This window comes from Helianthus annuus, chromosome 4 (assembly GCF_002127325.2).
Source record: "Helianthus annuus cultivar XRQ/B chromosome 4, HanXRQr2.0-SUNRISE, whole genome shotgun sequence".
Classification (NCBI taxonomy): domain Eukaryota; kingdom Viridiplantae; phylum Streptophyta; class Magnoliopsida; order Asterales; family Asteraceae; genus Helianthus; species Helianthus annuus.
The window spans coordinates 48922946-48931503 of NC_035436.2; the positions used below are offsets into that span (position 1 = coordinate 48922946).

Sequence of the window (8558 nt, forward strand, 5' to 3'; positions counted from 1 at the left end):
CCTACAAGTGGTTATTCTTACAAGTGGTTTAGAGGTTGCTTGATTGCAAACAGTAAATCAAGGACATTAAGTTGTACTTGATTTACTACATTTGATAAAACTGACAAGATGATGAACCATATCCCCGTACTTAAACAAGTGGTAAACACAAACTCATTTTCCGGAAAAATCATTTTGATTAAAACAAACTTAAGTGTTTTGAAATCTAAATGAGAAAATGGTTTGTGAAAGGGGGAGTTCAGATTGTTTATGCCTAGTGAATGGCGAATTGAGGCGATTTGATATCGGTTGTCATGTTTCTGTACAGTTTGTTTTGAATTTTCTTCAAGTAGGTCAAGAGCTTAGATAGTTTTCAAATTTCTTGAATGTGTTTGCATTTTAGGGGGAGTAAAAAATTTCAGAAAATCCAAAAACATTAGAAAATTTGAAAAAGCCAAAAACATGATAAAATTCAAAAATGAGTTTCGTTGTGAAAAGAGGAAATGATAGTACATCAGTGGACTGTCACAACATGCTAAAGAATTGGAAAGTTAAAATGTGATAAACAATCTCACTGCGGATATGCTAGTAGGTTTTTACACATTTAGTAGATTGTGACGAGATATAAACCTAAAAATTCAAACTTGCTTATTATGTGGGTAACAACATCTTGGATATATAGGTAACCCCTGAAATCTTGTTTGAAAGGTCCCTTATTCTGAGATACTAGGTCTTTATGCTCACTGATATCTGGGGTATTATCCCGGGACTTCTGCTATATGGAAATACTGACCTAGTCCCCGGATAATGCTTTCCGCAAATGCTTGAAACATAGCATCGCCCTCAGCAAGCTGATGAAACAATAAAATTGATAGTCGCTGCTGTTGAAATCAAAAAGATCCTCTAAAGGGGACACACCGAAAAGTCGAAGCCGTCATCTCTCTGCGTATACGGAAGTATCGACCTGAGCTCTCATGGTCCTCGCATTTAACACCTGAACAGATATCATCTGTGGTATACTCACCTGTAAGACTGAATATTGGGATCTGAATACGGGAGTATATTCAAGTAGTGGGACACACGAATAAGTTTAAGAGCTTAAAACATTAACATCGTATCTCGGAACAGTTGAATTTTGTGTGAATATTTTAGTGGACTAGTATACTGACAATCTAAGTGAATTGTTTAAAACTTAAAATGAAATAAAGTTTAACGGTGTTGGTGACTTGTCTCAAAAACTGATATAATCCTCTTACACGAACTCACAAAAATATTGTTTATAAATATTTCTTTACTGCATTACATGTTTCTTTATTTCAAAATCCAAAAAGATTTTCAGTGTGTTTTTGCATAAAGTTTAAAAATCCAAAAAGATTTTTGACAACTGGTATTGAAAAGCTGATTTTCAAAATTCTGAGTGCTAAACATGATGAGTATAATTTAAGGGGGAGTTAGCTTTCACACTGATTATTTTTTATCAAACCTTCAAGTGGTTCATCAAATTGAAAAATCATTTTGTTTGGGTTTTGAGAGTGAGTCTGAGTTAGTGCATGTGTTTATTTTAATATATGTTAGTGAGAGAAATTTACTTTGAGGTAGAGCTTTTGCAGGAGAAGATGAGCCAGGTTATTCGTTCCTGAGATCCGAGTTAGATGAGAGCCAGGTTCCGATACCTGAGGACTCTGATTGGAGGTAGCCAGGCAATGATCTTGAGACATGAAGAGTCAGGCTGATTGATATTGAGAAGCTGTTAGATGGAAAGCCAGACAACGATCCTAAAGCTGATGATGCTGATGAACTGATGAAATGCCAGCATATCGCAAGGGGGAGTCTGAAGACTTGCGTGAAAAGATTGAGAGAGTGAAGCCCAGAGACAGATCAAGACTGAAGATGCGAAGACTCGACACTTAAGACTCGTCAACATCTGAGGGGGAGTCTGTTAGTGCATGCATCTGTCGACTTCATCTTGTATCGAGTCTTAGTCTTAGAATGTTAGATTAGGGCACATTGTACGAGATTTCCCGACATGTCCATATGTGGGAAACCACATGTTCATATGTGGGAAACCACATGTCCGTATGTGGGAAACCTAGAAGATGGTTTCGCTTATAGGTACAATAGGGGTTTAGCTTATATGTACAATAGGGGTTTCGCTTTTATGGACACCATGTTCATATGAGCGAAATCTCCATCCCTATAAATACCCCATGAGTGAAATCATTTTTAACGTCTTCTTGTTATCCATACCGAGGTGCTGCCGGTGTGAGATTTGGCTGTAAACGTTGTTATATCAATCAAAAGTGTGATTTAAGTGAAGATCTAGCTATTTCTACATCAGTTACTTCTTTTCCGCACCTGAAACTGATCAAAACTCCTCTGATAGACTCGTTCAGGTCAGAATACGATCCTACAAATTATCTTTCAATATTCTGACCCTTTGGGACTGTATCCTTGCTGACTCAAACCACTTGGTTGAGGGTATCGTCACCTTCAAAAGAGGGGCCTACTACTATAACTAAGATAATCTCTTAAAAAGTGCAAAAGTTCGAAAATCATCAAAGGATACATTAAAGGTGAGTCGGATCCAAGTGATTCATCTTGTCTATCTGTTTTTATTTATGCATTTTTAGTTTTTATTTTCATCTTTTAAAATCTTTTCTCAAAAGTTTTAGATTGATTAGACGTTGAGGATAAACCGGTACTAAAAGCTCTTGTGTCCTTGGACGACCTCGGTATCTTACCAACGCTATACTACGCTCACGATGGGTACGCTTGCCCATGTGTGTGTTTAGTCTTAGTAGAATATCGTGTTTTATAAAGTTAAAACTTGACTAATGCGTAAAATGGGCTAAAAATATCAATAAAATCATATTACACTTCGCACACACCAAGTTTTTGGCGCCGTTGCCGGGGACACAAGGATTTTAAGAAAGCTGCTTTTGATAAATTTCGTTCTTTTCTTGTTCTTTCTAAAATGATAGTTTATACAGACCATGCAGCCATTCGTTATCTCTTTAAAAAGCAGGATGCCAAACCATGTTTAATCAGATGGATTCTACTCCTCCAAGAATTCGACATTGAAATCAAAGACAAAATAGGAGCAGAAAACACCGCTGCAGATCAACTTTCCCGCTTGGAAGATCCAGCTTTGGAGACAACTAGGAACGAGCATCAATGAAAAATTCCCAACGGAATCCTTAGAAACGGTGGAATACCGAGAAGAGCCATGGTACGCTGACTACGCCAACTACCTAGCTAGTGGAATAGTCGCAAAAGGTTGGTCACATCATCAAAGAAAAAAATTCTTTGCCGATGTAAAGCATTATTTTTGGGAAGATCCTTTTCTTTTCAAAATGTGTGCCGACCAACTTATCCGACGATGCGTACATGGTGGTGAAGCAAGAAAAATTCTCCGCCATTGTCATGAAGGTCCATACGGAGGACATCATGGTGCCGCTAGTACCTCACGAAAGGTATTTGATTCGGGATTCTATTGGCCAACCATTTACAAAGACACCCAAAGTCTTATCAAGACATGTGATGCATGCCAACGATCGGGTAATATTTCTTCCAAAAACAAAATGCCAGAAAATGGCATTCTTGTTTGTGAAAATTTTGATGTGTGGGGGCTAGACTTTATGAGACCTTTCACTACAAGAAAACTGGGTTTTTAGTACCCGCAAAAGCGTCCTAAAATGCTATTTTATAGGACCTTTCATTTAATAGGACTAACGGTAAAAGCGTTTCATGTAAAGGGGTCGTAATAAGTCCCGGAACTAAAAAAGCGTCCTAATATCTCAAATAAGATTATGAAACCAATTTTATGGTCGCGTAATATGTCTTTGAACAATCAAAATAGTGTCCTAATAAAACATATTAGGACACTTTTACGATGTTCTAACATGTTCTTACATACTTTTAATTTTTTGATACACTTACAAGCATCCTTAGAAATTAATTGATAGGACCCTTATCATGTAACATTATAGCTAATTTAGTACCAAGAAAAGGGTCTTAATATACCAAATAAGATTATGACCAATTTTATGGTCGCATAATATGTCTACAGACAACTTAAATAGCGTCCTAAAAAGAACATAGTAAGACACTTTTACAATGTTCTAATATGTAATTAACTACTTTTAATCTTTTGATACACATACAAGCGTCCTTAAAAATTAATTTGTAGGACCCTTATGGTTTAACGTTATAGCTACTTTAATATCAAGAAAATGGTCCTAATATCCCAAATAAGATTATAAAACCAATTTTATAAACAGACTATCAACATATAATATCCTAATAGTTATTGTATAACATCAACTAATGAAAGAAATAAAACTTCATTATATTTCAAATAAGCATGTTCATAACAAAAACACTAACCAGAAATAAGTTAACATTATCTAACATAAAGTTTTAACATTTAACAAAGAAATTGAAAGCAATTAAAGAAATAAGAAGATAAAATCTTGAGTCATCATGCGTCCTCAATCCTCATGGACTACCTACAAATAAACCATCCATATATAAGCATTAAGTTCCATGATATTAAAATTATTTGTATCACAAATTTAACAAATACATACCGAGATGAATGGATAGGGTCATGCGATGGATGCACCAATACAATCTTGAATTGTAGAAAATAAATCATCTGGTCTTACCAAGTTTTCATCTTTTTTTATTGGTACTTGAACGTTTACCTCACACCATTCGGGTCGGGTCATGGGTCAAAACGGGTTCGGGTCAAAACGGACTCGGGTCAAAACGGGTTAATTATAGAAAAGGGTTGTTTTTTGGTTCAGGTCGAAACGGGTCCGGCCATAATGGGATTCGGGTCAGGTCGGGTCAGGGTTTTTTTAACAAAAGCCAACGGAATGAAAACAAAACATGATCATTAATATGAATGCCCTCAGCAATGTCCAATTGGGGCTTCAATGGTGTTCCTTAACTTCGAAAAGGCCATCAGGTCCTGAAAAAATGACAGTAAAGATTAATAATGTCAAAATAAATTTAACAAAAAGCCATAAAATTAATATGCATAACATACCATACAATAGAAATATCAATAGACAGATCATTCATAATTCACTGTGTCCTCATAAACAAGAGCCACAGCATGTTATAGAGCTGTAAATCTAACTTGACCCATTAGGATGCCATTTTAAATGCATATATGACATATACATCAAACAATGAACTGATTATACAAGCCATATCAAAGACTTTTGTTTTGTTATTTAACCCATTTCAACCCTTTGATAAATGGTAATTTTTTGTATATATAAAAGGAAACTTACCATTCCTACAACAAGTTTGAAGAGGTTATCATCATATTATTTGGTCTTAGAATCTAATAGAAGCCGTGTAGTTTCATAAAAGGGGTCCGCCCATTTACACGACCCGCCTCTCACATTTGCTTTGCCAGTCTTTACGGTAGCCTTCCCGGTTTCGGTAGGAATAAAAGGTATAAATATTTTTTCCCAGCCATGTGGTATTTGAAACATAAACTGATAAAAATATGTCAAATTAGCAATCTTTGATGATATTTTGTCTTTCATGTAATAATTATCATAACATCATATTATAAACATTCAAGCATCAACCGTTTCTAACATGTAAAAGGTTCCATTACTCCACATTTTTTGACAATTTTACCCTTGGAGAAGGATATAAAGATAAGTAAACAAAACTTATATGAATCTTAACCATACATCCACCTATATTACAAGAGTAAAAACAGAATTTTCTCTAACGATTCCATTCCTTCATTTGCCAAAACTTACTCATTTAAAACAATCTATACCACAAAACAAAGCAGCACTCTAGTATATATGTGATAAACAGTACCCAAAATGCATATCACTTAAAGCTACCATATAAAATTATTTAGCAAAATTCATCAGCTACTAAAGAAACCAGATTAAAACAAAATAAAAAGAGGAACTTACATTTGTCGCATGAAATTGCAGCCGAAATACCACTTTTACTTTAGCTTTCTCGATTTTCCATTTGGCGACCCTTGACATTGTTGCATAAACCAAAACAACACAACCTGCAGATTGGTGGATTTAAAAACAAATCAATACCATTACAAATTCCAAACACCCTTATTGCCGTCTAAAACCGTAACAAGCAGATCAATGACTTTAATAAGCAATCCCATATATGTCATGATTTGTCAAAATAACAAATCATTTTGAATAGTTTTAGGTGGTAAATTGGATACCTTGAAACTAAATCTAGCATCAGTATTCCACAATAGTTTAGATCCAGAAACTTTTTGTGTGTTAGAAGTTAAACATTATACATTAGAGGCCCCATGGTTGATTACAATCCCATACATGTATATGATGAAAAAGTATTAGCAATAAAGCATAAAGATCCTAAAGAAAATTAATCGGTTGCCCCATATGTATACCACCATAGTTATTGCAGTTGTCTACCAGCTTAACTCTTCAATTTTGAATTTAAAAGGTTAAGCATCTTAACTTATAGACTGCCAGTTTAGTTTCCATTGAACAAAGGAAGTCAAGCAAATTCACTAAGGTATGACATCGATTTGAATGTAATAATCACACCAGTTCATATATTATCACAGAAAAAAGGCCCATTCTAGAGAATATTTTAGCTTTAAAACCCTAAAGCTTATTTAGCTTAACGAATACAACTTAAAACAAAACCGCCAATCGCATTCTTGAAAACTACATAACCAAACTTTTGTTTCATATTGGGTTACTAAATCAGTCACTATTGTATTTAGTTACTAAATCAAACCTGAAATCAAATTGCAATTTTATCACCTTATCCGAACTGTGGAGACGATTTCCCGGTCGGATAGTTGAATAAACCGATATCGATCAAGTGTTGTGTTTGTGAGACATGGGAACATATGGCACGCAAGAATGGGAACATATGGGATTCGAAAGGGTATGAGCACAATAACTGTCAATACTGAATGGCGGTGAGTATGACCAGAGACCAAATACAGAGGAAACAAAGACCGGTGTCAAATAAGTATTAAAGCTTAACATAACATTTACAGACCTTGTTACTTTTCAGCAGCGATAAGCAATGTTGATTAGTAGTAGTATAAGGGATGGATAAATACTACAAATTTCTTTGCAATGTAGTTTTTGGGTTAGCATTTGAGAATCGAACACAACAGAAATAAATTGTAAAGATACCATCTTTCAAATAAATTTATAGCTAATCTCAATCCCAATCGCAAAGCTCCAATTTGGATTGCTTGCTTTATTTTTAGGGTTTTGGTCTTTTGGACCAGAAAACACAAACAGAGAAAAGGATAGGAATATGGGTCGTATTATTGGCACACTTTGGGAAATTAAGTCGATGAACAACAAACTTCTGCCCAAATTCAAGACCCTTAGCAGTGGAGGATAAAGTCTATGTAGTTTCATATGCATCATCTTCTTCAACTTCAGCCGTAACCTTAGCAGTAGAGGAATTATTACCTGAAACACGTAAATTCAACAACAAATATCTGCCCAAAACCAATACCCAAACCCTAGCGTCCACCAAACCAACATGGCCACAAACGCTCGTAACCCTACAAAGCAACACGAAATCCCCTAAAAGTACAAAATCGTATTGATTTAGGGTTGGGGAATCTGAATCAGACGAAGAAGAAGAGATCATCGTACCTTAGTTCGGAAATTAGATGACGAAATCCATGCTCCGACATTTCCAATTGATGGCATTAAAGACCATCGACTTATTCAGCATCTAAGAGAGAGAGAGAGAGAGAGAGAGAGAGGAAAGTCTGATGATAAAGCTAAACAATGTGCAAAAGTTTTTGAGCGGTGGAAGTAATTTCAAAATTTGGTGGTCTGAATTTAGGCGGGATGTCAAAAATACAATCACTGTGGACAGACCAGAGCAGGGGAGGTGATCCAATCACAGTTCTTCACTCGGATCGCCACATTTTGATTCAGTAAGGGGATGGAATAGGGGTGAGCAAGAAAACCGAAATAACCGAACCGTAACCGAATAACCGAAATAACCGAACCCAAAAAACCGAACTGAAACAAAAACCGACGGTTCGGTTTTTGTATTTTTAATAACCGAAAATTTCGGTTCGGTTTTCGGATAAACTTTTTCAATAACCGAAAAAAACCGAACCGATAAGTTACAATCCATATATTTTTATGTTTAAGTTTAAATTGTTTAAGTGTTTAACCCAATGCTAGCAGAAAATGTTAATTTTATTCTTGAATGTTAAGTGTTTATAATAAAAACATTATAACTGAAATAATTTATTATTACCTATAAGATATAACAAAGTTTAATATAAAAATTAAATTTAATAAAAACTTTGAAGAAACATAAAAATAGATTAGAAGGTTAGATGTATGTAAACAACATTAACTAAAGAGATTAACTATAATAACTTAAATGTAAACATATAAAAAGATAGTTATAATATAAATTATACTTTTTATTTTTTGAATGTTACATAATTTTGTTCCAAAAACCGAAATAACCGAAAAACCGAACCGAACCGATGTAAAAACCGAAAAACCGAAACCGAAAAAAACCGAAACCGAACGGTTTTT

At 34.9% G+C, this 8558-nt stretch overlaps 1 long non-coding RNA gene across 6 annotated transcripts; it reads right to left on the bottom strand.

The window, feature by feature from the left end:
- Positions 1–4306: 4306 nt before the first annotated feature.
- LOC110936396 lies at positions 4307–7937 on the bottom strand. 6 transcript variants are annotated; one of them, XR_004891038.1, is made up of 4 exons: positions 7647–7937; positions 5934–7552; positions 4569–4954; positions 4307–4487 (listed from the first exon to the last, which is right to left on the bottom strand). It is a non-coding gene; the product is annotated as an uncharacterized LOC110936396 (long non-coding RNA). The 6 variants fall into 6 exon arrangements; XR_004891039.1 differs by having other exon boundaries at positions 5934–7574; XR_004891040.1 differs by having other exon boundaries at positions 5934–7457; positions 7647–7936.
- Between the last annotated feature and the right edge of the window lie 621 nt (positions 7938–8558).